This window comes from Schistocerca serialis, chromosome 6 (genome assembly GCF_023864345.2).
Source record: "Schistocerca serialis cubense isolate TAMUIC-IGC-003099 chromosome 6, iqSchSeri2.2, whole genome shotgun sequence".
NCBI lineage: Eukaryota > Metazoa > Arthropoda > Insecta > Orthoptera > Acrididae > Schistocerca > Schistocerca serialis.
The window spans coordinates 652,817,191-652,830,292 of NC_064643.1; the positions used below are offsets into that span (position 1 = coordinate 652,817,191).

Here is a 13,102-nt window from a genome sequence, read left to right on the forward strand (position 1 = left end):
GAATAGTTAGAATACGTTTCCAATAATTTTTTTCACCACGTATACATTAAAGTTTATCCTTTTATTCCAACTACCACACAATCTCATATCACTTCCCTGAGGTACTTCCCGGAGGTAATACTTAGCTTTTCCATGTTTGTTTTTATATTATAGATCATCATATTCTGGGGTAACTTGTCATTGAGGAAAAAAGTGTTTGTTACACAGAAGTGTGCATTAAGAACTGTGTGTGATCTCCACTCTAGAACCTCTTCTACACAGGTCTTTAACAAGTCGGGCACACTGACAACAGCCTCATAGTACATATACTCTCTTATGAAGTTTGTCATCAGCAGTCAGTAACAGTTTGAAAACAACAGTTGTTGTTGTTGTTGTGGTCTTCAATCCTGAGACTGGTTTGATGCAGCTCTCCATTCTACTCTATCCTGTGCAAGCTTCTTCATCTCCCAGTACCTAATGCAGCCTACATCCTTCTGCATCTGCTTAGTGTATTCATCTCTTGGTCTCCCTCTACGATTTTTACCCTCCACGGTGCCCTCCAATGCTAAATTTGTGATCCCTCGATGCCTCAAAACATGTCCTACCAACCGATCCCTTCTTCTAGTCAAGTTGTGCCACAAACTTCTCTTCTCCCCCATCCTATTCAATACCTCCTCATTAGTTATGTGATCTACCCACCTTATCTTCAGCATTCTTCTGTAGCACCACATTTCGAAAGCTTCTATTCTCTTCTTGTCCAAACTAGTTATCGTCCATGTTTCACTTCCATACATGGCTACACTCCATACAAATACTTTCAGAAACGACTTCCTGACACTTAAATCTATACTCGATGTTAACAAATTTCTCTTCTTGAGAAACGCTTTCCTTGCCATTGCCAGTCTACATTTTATATCCTCTCTACTTCGACCATCATCGGTTATTTTACTCCCTAAATAGCAAAACTCCTTTACTACTTTAAGTGTCTCATTTCCTAATCTAATTCCCTCAGCATCACCCGACTTAATTCGACTACATTCCATTATCCTCGTTTTGCTTTTGTTGATGTTCATCTTATATCCTCCTTTCACGACACTGTCCATTCCGTTCAACTGCTCTTCCAAGTCCTTTGCTGTCTCTGACAGAATTACGATGTCATCGGCGAACCTCAAAGTTTTTACTTCTTCTCCATGAATTTTAATACCTACTCCGAATTTTTCTTTTGTTTCCTTTACTGCTTGCTCAATATACAGATTGAATAACATCGGGGAAAGGCTACAACCCTGTCTCACTCCTTTCCCAACTACTGCTTCCCTTTCATGCCCCTCGACTCTTATAACTGCCATCTGGTTTCTGTACAAATTGTAAATAGCCCTTCGCTCCCTGTATTTTACCCCTGCCACCTTCAGAATTTGAAATAGAGTATTCCAGTGAACATTGTCAAAAGCTTTCTCTAAGTCTACAAATGCTAGAAACGTAGGTTTGCCTTTTCTTAATCTTTCTTCTAAGATAAGTCATAAGGTCAGTATTGCCTCACGTGTTCCAACATTTCTACAGAATCCAAACTGATCTTCCCCGAGGTCGGCTTCTACCAGTTTTTCCATTCGTCTGTAAAGAATTCGTGTTAGTATTTTGCAGCTATGACTTATTAAACTGATAGTTCGGTAATTTTCACATCTGTCAACACCTGGTTTCTTTGGGATTGGGATTATTATATTCTTCTTGAAGTCTGAGGGTATTCCGCCTGTCTCATACATCGTGCTCACCAGATGGCCAGATAGTAGAGTTTTGTCATGACTGGCTCTCCCGAGGCCATCAGTAGTTGTAATGGAATGTTGTCTACTCCCGGGGCCTTGTTTCGACTCAGGTCTTTCAGTGCTCTGTCAAACTCTTCACGCAGTATCTTATCTCCCATTTCGTCTTCATCTACATCCTCTTCCATTTCCATAATATTGTCCTCAAGTACATCTCCCTTCTATAAACCCTCTATATACTCCTTCCAACTTTCTGCCTTCCCTTCTTTGCTTAGAACTGGGTTGCCATCTGAGCTCTTGATATTCATACAAGTGGTTCCCTTCTCTCCAAAGGTCTCTTTAATTTTCCTGTAGGCAGTATCTATCTTACCCCTAGTGAGACAAGCCTCTGCATCCTTACATTTGTCCTCTAGCCATCCCTGCTTAGCCATTTTGCACTTCCTGTCGATATCATTTTTGAGACGTTTGTATTCCTTTTTGCCTGCTTCATTTACTGCATTTTTATATTTTCTCCTTTCATCAATTAAATTCAATATTTCTTCTGTTACCCAAGGATTTCTATTAGCCCTCATCTTTTTATTACTTGATCGTCTGCTGCCTTCACTACTTCATCCCTCAGAGCTACCCATTCTTCTTCTACTGTATTTCTTTCCCCCATTCCTGTTAATTGTTCCCTTATGCTCTCCCTGAAACTCTGTACAACCTCTGGTTCTTTCAGTTTATCCAGGTCCCATCTCCTTAAATTCCCACTTTTTTGCAGTTTCTACAGTTTCAATCTGCAGTTCATAACCAATAGATTGTGGTCAGAATCCACATCTGCCCCAGGAAATGTCTTACATTTTAAAACCTGGTTCCTAAATCTCTGTCTTACCATTATATAATCTATCTGATACCTTTTAGTATCTCCAGGATTCTTCCACGTATACAACCTTCTTTTATGATTCTTGAACCAAGTGTTAGCTATGATTAAGTTTTGCTCTGTGCAAAATTCTACAAGGCGGCTTCCTCTCTCATTCCTTCCCCCCAATCCATATTCACCTACTATGTTTCCTTCTCTCCCTTTTCCTACTGACGAGTTCCAGTCACCCATGAGTATTAAATTTTCGTCTCCCTTCACTACCTGAATAATTTCTTTTATCTCGTCATACATTTCATCTATTTCTTCATCATCTGCAGAGCTAGTTGGCATATAAACTTGTACTACTGTAGTAGGCATGGGCTTTGTGTCTATCTTGGCCACAATAATGCGTTCACTATGCTGTTTGTAGTAGCTAACCCGCACTCCTATTTTTTTATTCATTATTAAACTTACTCCTGCATTACCCCTATTTGATTTTGTATTTATAACCCTGTAATCACCTGACCAAAAGTCTTGTTCCTCCTGCCACCGAACTTCACTAATTCCCACTATATCTAACTTTAACCTATCCATTTCCCTTTTTAAATTTTCTAACCTACCTGCCCGATTAAGGGATCTGACATTCCACGCTCCGATCCATAGAATGCCAGTTTTCTTTCTCCTCTTGAGTAGTCCCCGCCCAGAGATCCGAATGGGGGACTATTTTACCTCCGGAATATTTTACCCAAGAGGACGCCATCATCATTTAATCATACAGTAAAGCTGCATGTCCTCGGGAAAAATTACGGCTGTAGTTTCCCCTTGCTTTCAGCCGTTCGCAGTACCAGCACAGCAAGGCCGTTTTGGTTAATGTTACAAGGCCAGATCAGTCAATCATCCAGACTGTTGCCCCTGCAACTACTGAAAAGGCTGCTGCCCCTCTTCAGGAACCACATGTTTGTCTGGCCTCTCAACAGATACCCCTCCGTTGTGGTTGCACCTACGGTACGGCCATCTGTATCGCTGAGGCACACAAGCCTCCCCACCAACGGCAAGGTCCATGGTTCATGGGGGGGGGGGGGGGGGGGGAGAAACAACAATAAGATTCACAAATATCATAGTAGGAGGAGAACTGTTTTACACTTTCCATCACTCAGGCTTAGTGTGACGCTGAAAAGACTGAGGTATTCAGCTATAAAAATCTTTGACTAAGTACTCAGTTATGTTTTTGTTGTGGCTTTCAGTCTGAAGACTGGTTTTATGCAGTTCAACTGCAACCTATATCTGTTTGAGCCCTCTCATGATATGCTTGCTGAGGGGCCCCTCTACAATTTTTACTTTCCATTACCAAATTCACCGTTCCTGTATGTCTCAGACTGTGTCCTACCAACTCATCCCTTCTTTTAGTCGCATTGTACCATATATTTCTGTTTTCCCCAATGTGATCCAGAACTTCCTTATTAGTTATTTGATCTACCCATATAATCTCCAGCTTTCTTCTGTCACAACACATTTCTAAAGCTTCTGTTCTTTTCTTGTCTGAACTGCTTATTGCCCATATTTCACTTGTGTATAAGGCTACACTCCAGACAAATACCTTTAGGAAAGAGTTTGTAGCACTTAAATAAATATTTGACATTAAAAATATCTCTTTTTTCAGTGACTTTTTCCTGCTCTTCCCAGTGTGCTTTTTATATCCTTTCTACTTTGGCTGTCATCAGTTATTTTACTGCCCAAATAGCAAAATTGATCTACTACTTTCAGTGTCTCATTTCCTAATCTAATTCTCTCAATGTCATCTAATTCAGTTCAAGTTCATTCCATTACCCTTGTTTTACTTTTGTTGATGCTCATGTTGTGTTCTATTTTCAAGACACTGCTCAGTCCATTCAGTTGCCCTTTGAAGTCCTTTACTGTCTCTGACTGAATTACAACATTGTCAGCAGACCTCAATGTTTGTATTCATTTTCCCTGAAATTTATTTTCTTAATTTATCTTTGCTTTCCTTTAGCTTGCTCAATGTACAGACTGAAAGACATTGGGGACAGTCTACAACCCTGCCTTACAAGGTTGGTTTGAAAGGTTCTCAGAATCACCACGAGAGGTTCACGTGATATTCATTGGACTGTTGCCTGTAAACACGTGCCACATCAGTGGAACTCTGCTTCTTCATATTCAACTGTTGCCAAGTGGACAAATGAATTTAAATTTGATCAAGAAAACTTAGATGATGATTGGCACAGTGGTCGGCCAAGATGTGTCACTGCTCTGGAAATCATTGCAAAAGTGCACAAAATGGTCATGGAGGATCGCCAGTTGAAAGTGCGTGAAATTGTTCATGCTTACCAGATGTCATCTGATAGGGTATATCGCATTTTAACTGAAGAATTAGAAATGAAAAAATTATCTACAAGACGGGTGCCACGACTCTGCCCACACACATGTGCCATCGCTATGGCAAAATTACACGAACTAAGATATGAATTGTTGCCACACCTGCCTTATTCACCTGATCTGGCTCCTTGAGACTTCCATCTCTTCCAAAAACTGAAAATTGTTCTTGTAGATGAAGATTCACTCCAAACAAAGAATTGATAGCTGGAGTTGACAAATATTTTGCAGGCCTGTAGGAAACTTCATTTTCGAGATGGGATCAGGGCACTGAAACATTGTTGGACCAGGTGCATTTATCTACAAGGAGACTGCATTGAAAAATAAAAAAACTTTCAGTGATGTAAGTGCTTTTTTTCTACTCTGCTCCAAGAACTTTTCAAACCACCCTTGTACTTCCTTCTCAGCTACTGCTTGTCCTTCATGCCCTTAAACTATTGTACAAATTGCAACTAACCCTTCACTTCCTGTATTTTATCCCAGCTACCTTCAAAATTTCAGAGCGTAGTCCAGTCAGCATTTTCAAAAGCTTTCTCTAAATCTACAAATGCTATAAATGTAGCTTTGGCTTTCTTCAATCTATCTTCTAAGATGTAGGATCAGTATGGCCTCATGTGTTCTGGAACCCAGCTGATCTTCCCTGAGGTCAGCTTCTACAACTTTTTGATTCTTCTGTAAATAATTCATGTCAATATTTTACTACCATTTCACACCTGTCCTCACCTGCCTCCTTTGGAATTGCAATTATTAAACTCTTCCTGAAGTCTTACAGTACTTCACATATGTCATATACCTTGCACACCAGATGGAATGATTTTTCCACTGCTGGTTTTCTCCTAGGATCTGATTAATTCTGAGGGGATATCATATTCTCTAGAGGTCTTGTTTGCAATTAGGTCTTTCAGTGCTCCATCAATTTCTTTTCACAGTGTCATATTTCCCAACTCATCTGCATTTACTTCCTCTTATTTGTTACAATACTATCCTCAAGTTAACTTCCTTTATGTAGACCATCTATATATTCCTTCCACCTTTCAGCTTTCTGTTCTTTGCTTAGTACTGGCTTGCCATCAGAGCTCTTGATATTCATACAGTTACTTCTCTTTTCTCCGAAGGTCTCTCTAATTTTCCCATTGTTGCCATGTTTCTGATAGTTATGCCTGCTTCTACAGCCTTGCATTGTCCTCTTGCCATTCCTGCCTGGTTATTTTGCACTTACAGTCAATCTCATTTGTAGAAGTCTGTAATCCCTTTTACATGCTTCATTTGTACAATTTTATATTTTCTCCTGTGCAGTTACATTTATCTGCTATGTTGCCAAAGGATTTCTATGAGGCCTTTACTTTTTACCTCTGTGATCCTCTGCTGCATACACTATTTCATCTCTCATAGCTACCAATGCATCTTCTATTATGTTCCTGTCCTCTGCCCAAGTGCAACATTGCCTAATGCTACCTTTGAAACTTTCAATGACCTTTGGTTCTTTCAATTTATTAAGGTCCATCTCCCTGATTTCCTACCTTTCTGCAGTTTCTTCAGTTTTAATCTGCATTTCATTTCATAACCACATCTGCCCCTGGAGATGTCTTCCAGTTTAAAATCTGATTTTTAAATCTTTGTCTTACCATCATATAACCAATCTGAAACCATCCTGTGTCCCAGGTGTCTTCCACATATGCAACCCTCTTTCAAAATTCTTAAACTAAATCCTAGCAATGATTAAATCATGTGAATAATTTCTGTTACCTCATTGTAATTTCTTTCAATCCTTTTTTCATCTGCAGAGCTAGTTGGCATATACATTTACATGAATATTGTGTTTGTTGACTTCATGTCCATCTCAGTTACAACGATTTGTTCACTATACTGTTTGTAACAGCTTATCTGTGTTCCTGTTTTCTGATTCGTTATTAGGCATACTCTTACATTATACCTATCTGACTTTGTGTTGAACCATATACTGACCTGACCCGAAGCCGTGTTCTTCCTGCCACTGCACTTCACTAATTCCTACTAAATGTAACTGAAAGCTATCCATTTCCCTCAGTAAATTATCTAACCTACCTATCTGATTAAGGACTGTAACATTCCACCCTCTGCCCCATAGAATGCCAGTTTTGTTTCACCTGCTGACGACATCTTCCTTTGTGGTCCCCTACCAGCGGTCTACTGTGGGCCTATTTTATCTCCAGGATATTTTACCCAAGAGGATGCCATCATCATTAAGCCAGATAATATAGCTACATAAAATAATGGTGCAGTTACTCATTGCTTACAGCCATTTGTAGTACCAGTACCAACACAAAAAGGCCGTGTTGGCAGAATTACTTCGCCAGATCAGACAATAATCCAGACTGTAGTCCTTGCAGATTTATAAAGTGCTGGTGCATCTCTTCTGGAATCATATGACATTATGACCTCTCCATGGACACCCTTCCAATGGGATTGTGTGCACAGTACTGTATTTATATTGTAGAGGAAATTTATTTGCAGTTGGAAAAATGAACCACTTTCACCTGTGTATTAGAATGACTACAATGAAAATTTGTGCCAGACTGGGACTCGAATCCAGATTTCTTGCTTTATGTGAGCAGTCACCTTAAAAGCTTCAGCTATTCATGCACAAATAATGGCCAGACACAAACTTCCTGGTATTGGTGAATAAATACAATATAGAGTTCCTCTGTTATTAAGAAGTACAGTGCAGTGTTCCTTTGGACATGCATGCATTTTGCCATTTCGTATATACTGTAGAGGCAAGCAAGGCCCTAATTCCTCAAGGACCGTGGTTTATGGAGGAAGAGGGATCACTCAGTGAAAAATAATATGAGAAGTCCTGGCAGCAGGCAGCAGTCTTGCTGCTAACAAGATAAGGGGATGTCCAACGACACTGCATCCAGTTGAGTCAAAAGCTAATCATTCTCCAAATCAGACCATATTTGTTAAAAGGCCTCAATGTTTAAATAATTTTGGGAGTTGCTTGAGCTATCAAATTTGAGGACTCAGCCATCAATCCTCCTGGTTGTAGGAGTAACTTGTGGCCCATCTGGGTGGGAGAAATTGTTTCAAAGTGTTACTGGTTTCTGGTGTCTTGTTAGTGATTCACAGTGACTGATAAGCTTATTGTTGTACTACAGAAGATGACAAGAATTTGCTGATATGTTGCAATGCACAAGTGTGGTTTTCTGTCCAGTTTTTCGAGGTTTTCTGCATGAATGTTGTAGCTCAATGGGTGCACATATGGTCGTAGGTAGAGGCCTCGTATTAGACTGAAGCTTTTAGGTAGTTGCAGAGGTTTTAAAAGTGTATTGACTGATCTACGTAACTGGAACTTGGAATCTTTCTCAAGGTAATTTGATTCATTCTAGTGTGGGATTAGTGCCAGTTTTTATCCTGGGACCTCTGCCTTTCACAGGCAAGTGCTCTACTGATGGAACTATCCAAGCATGATTTATGACCGACCCTCACAGCTTTACTACCCCAAGCAATGGCATATGTTTAAAAATGTATGGATTATTGCAGGGTTCTATGTGAGAAGATGGTTGGTTCATACATGCCATACGTAGCAGACCACAGTATGATATCAGCTCCATAGTCTTGACAACTTGTTGTGTTATTCCAAGTTCTGTAAGGCCAGTCGTCATCAAATTTGAAACAATAAAGTTCATAAAGACTGAATGGTCTGGTCGCATATCAGTGTTGGCATGCTGCTTTATGGATTTATAGTGAATTATGTAGTGCCAGGAACATAGTAATAATACCAAAATGTGCAATCTCTGTGCTTCTTTGTGTAGTAAACAGGAGGAGGAGCCAACAATATTGTGAAAAGGAAAGTTGCTACTCACCATTTGAGCTGCAGATAGGCACAACAAAAAGACTGTCACAAATATAGCTTTCGGCCCATAAGGCCTTCATAAGAATTAGACAGGAAACACACACATACAAACTCACACACACACATGACTGCGGTCTCAGGCAACTGTGACCAACAGCGAGCAGTATCACTGGTGCATGATGGGAGTGGCGACTGGGTGGGGTTAAGGAGGCAGCTTGGGCAGGGAGGGGGAGGGATAGTAGGGTAGGCGTAGCAGACAGTGACATGCTGTTAGGGAGCACAGAGGGATGAAGTGGAAAGAGGGTAGGACAGCTATGTGCAGCTGGGAGATTAGACAGAGGGGGCGGAGTGGTGGGGAAGGAGGATAGCGGAAAATGTCAGAAGTTAAAAGACTGGGTGCAATGAAGGAATGAGGGCTGTGTAGTGCTGGAATGGGAACAGAGAAGGGGCTGGATGGGAGAGGACAATTACTAATGAAGGTTGAGGCCGGGAGGGTTACAGGAACATATGATATATTGCAGGGAAATTACCCACCTGTACAATTCAGAAAAGCTGGTGTTGGTGGGAAGGATCCATATGGCACAGCTGTGAAGCAGTCATTGAAATGGAGGATGTCATGTTTGGCAGCATGCTCAGCAACAAGGTGGTCCACTTGTTTCTTGACCATAGTTTGTCAGTGGAAATTCATGTGGACAGACAGCTTGTTTGTTGTCAAGCCCACATAGTATGCAGCACAGTGGTTGCAGCTTAGCTTGTAGATCACATAACTGGTTTCACAGGTAGTCCTGCCTTTGATGGGATAGGTGATGTTTGTGACTGGACTGTAGTAGGTGGTGGTGGGAGCATGTATAGGACAGGTTTGTGAAGGCTTCAATGAGACCCTCAGTATATTTTGAGAGGGACCACTCGTCACTGCAGATGAGGTGGAGGTCAACATCAAGGAAGGTTTCTTGTTGGGTTGAGTAGGAACAGGTGAAGCAAATAGAGGAGAAGTTGAGGTTTTGGAGCAAAGTGGATAGGGTGTCCTCACCCTCAGTCGAAATCGCAAAGATCTTATCAATGAATCTGAACCAGGTGAGGGGTTTAGGATTCTGGCTGTTTAGGAAGGATCTCTCTAGATGGCCCATGAATACATTGGCATAGGATTGTCCCATACAGGTGCCCATAGTCATACCCCTGTTTGTTTGTAGATAATGCCTTCAAAGGAGAAGTAATTGTGGGTGAGGATGTAGTTGGTCACGGTGACTAGGATGGAGATAGTTGGTTTGGAATCTGTCGGACTTTAGGAAAGGTAATGTTCAGTAATGGTAAGGCGATGAGCATTTGGGATTTTAGTGTAAAGGGAGGTGGCATCAGTAGTGATGATCAGGGCAACATATGTTAAGGGGACATGAACTTTGGAGAGTCGGTAGAGGAAATGGTTGGTAATTTTTGTATAGGAGGGTAAGTTCTGGGTAATAGGTTCAAGGTTTTGGTCTACTAGGGCAGAGATTCTCTCAGTGCGGGCACAGTAACCGGCCACAATGGGGCATCCCAGGTGATTGGGTTTATGGATTTTAGGAAGCATGTAGAAGGTGGGAGTGCGGGGAGTGGAAGGGATGAGTAGAGAGATGGACTCCAGGGAGAGGTTCTTTCTCAGTTCTATCCCAGTTTGACCCACTAATTCCACCTCATCCAGTTACATCTGCCATACCCCTTCTTCATACTTATCCATCCCGCTACCCACAGTAAAATATATTTGTATATTACTTATATCGTTTTTCATCTCATTGTGACTTCTCACCAATTTTAGTGAGTATTCACCTGTTACTGTCGTTGACTCCCACAGATTTCAAATTGTTTCCACCTGTTGCCTCCGTTTCATCCTTCTCGTGATTTTTCACATGTACTTGGGTGTCTTTTTGGGTATTTTTTTGGACATAATTCTGTGTTGCTCACATATTTTTTCACATTTTTTCCTCCACCATAGATCCTTGCTCCTTCCATCTGCGTCAATACAGAAAAGTTTCCTTATCCCTAGACAGAACCCAGTCCCACATACTGTTCCTGCATTGTTGCTTGACTCATGGAATCCCCCTCAAATGGCCTTACCATCAAATTACCCATTTCCGGCCACCATCCCTCCTTCCACAATGACCTCTATCTGTTTGGATTCCACCAGTCTTTAGCCCTCACAAACATAGTCCTACACAACCATATCAACCAAACCCAAACCACCTTGCAGTATCTTCTCTCCATCCACAAAATTCTCCTGCAATGCAATCCCAAATACCTGGAACCCATAACACGCATTGAAACTCTTGCCCTCTATGGACTAGAGCATCATGCACAGACACACCTCAAAAAGTTCTCCATCCTGCTCACTTCCTCCTCACACCTTCAAGTACCACTGACCACCCCCTCCACAAAAACCTCCAAACCTCTTCCACGTCCCCTCATAGCTGACAAACTCCATCCTGCAGACCTACTACATTTACCCCACCCTCCAAAACTCCCTCCCACCACCGCACACAATCTAGAACCTAAACAGATCCAAAACATAGTCTTTAACCTTCCTTCCAGAAGCCTTGGCCCCACAGAAATATCAGTCCTTTCCAAAGGCCTCACTTTTTGCCCCACTCCCAAATTCAGTCATGCAAGACTTGTTAAAGACCTTCTCTCCTTCTCCTGGTCCCTACAGTGGAAACACTTTTTTGCCACCAACCCTACAAATCAGACTTGACCAAAGACCGATGTTGAACCCTGCCTAACTCAGTTCACTCCTCCGTCCAACCGTCATCCACACCCACTGCACCCAAATCACCCACTCTTAACCTTCCAGAATTTCTTAACCTCGAACCTTGCCTCACCATCATTCCCCAAATCTTTCACCATGCAGATTAACCTTACAACCACAGAAAGAACCACAGTCCACTATCTTAAAACTGATCCTGATCATATAATCCTACCTGTGGATAGAGGCTCCACCACTATTGTTTTGAAGCGCAAGGACTATCTGCAGAAGGACTCAGTCATCTGTCAGATACATCCACCTACAAATCTTGCCACAGTGACCCCATTCCGGAAATCCAGCAGGATCTTCAGTCAGTCCTCAAATCCTTAGGCCCTTCCCAGAACCTCTCCCAGGAGTCCTTCTCCCTACTCACCCCTACCACTCCTCACACTCCCACCTTCTACATGCTTCATAAAATCCATAAACCCAACTGCCCAGGTTGCCCCATTGTGGCCAGTTACAGTGCCCCCACTGAGAGAATCTATGCTCTCGTAGACCAACACCTTGAACCTAATACCTGGAACTTACCCTCCTATATAAAAGATGACAACCATTTCTTCCACCAACTCTCCACAGCTCCTGTCCCTTTACCACATGGTGCCCGGCTCATCACTATTGATGACACCTGCCTTTACACTAAGATCCTTAATGCCCAGGGCTTTACCACTATTGAACACTACCTTTCCCAATGCCCGACAGATTCCAAACTAACTACCTCCTTCCTATTTGCTATGACCAACTATTTCCACACCCACAGTACTTCTCTTATGAAGGCATTACCTACAAACAATCAGTAAATACGGTTACATTCACAGCTTTTGTTTACTGTAAAGAAAATGATCATAGGAAATAATAACACTTCATTCAAACTGAAACTAAACTTGCAGTTATTTTAAGGTAATTATCTTTTTAGCAGTTTGATGCGTGGAGCACAGAAACACACAACAGAAGACAGCATTCACACTAGCTTTGCTACTTAAATGCCGTTTTGTGTTGTGTGTTGAAAGCAGAGAACAATGTTTTCTGCTTTGTGTTCCTGTGCCACATGCATCGATCTGCTGTAGGTGAGGGTTACCATTCCCTTACTTTATGTATTGCTCCATCCATAAATTTCCATTAGTGCTATAATTATCTTTTTACCACTACATAAACCTAGTATTCTCATAAAATTGTTCATTTCAATGTTTTCCTTCTATGTGGATAATATTTTTCATTTGATAATTAATGTAATACCAGTCCAGCTTTAATGGGAGATTTTGTGGATCTTTCTGTTTAAATCCATTATTCATATGACCATTGTTATCATCCATGATCCATGGACCTAGCCGTTGGTGGGGAGGCTTGCGTGCCTCAGCGATACAGGTAGCCGTACTGTAGGTGCAACCACAATGGAGGGATATCTGTTGAGAGGCCAGACAAACGTGTGGTTCCTGAAAAGGGGCAGCAGCCTTTTCAGTAGTTGCAGGGGCAACAGTCTGGATGATTGACTGATCGGGCCTTGTTACACTAACCAAAACGGCCTTGCTGCACTG

At 41.6% G+C, this 13,102-nt stretch overlaps 1 protein-coding gene across 2 annotated transcripts in view; it reads left to right on the forward strand.

Moving 5' to 3' along the window:
* LOC126483900 (GPI ethanolamine phosphate transferase 1) overlaps window positions 1-13,102 on the forward strand; it is a 272,222-nt gene that overhangs the window by 203,916 nt on the left and 55,204 nt on the right. The gene's annotated exons all lie outside the window — the stretch shown is intronic.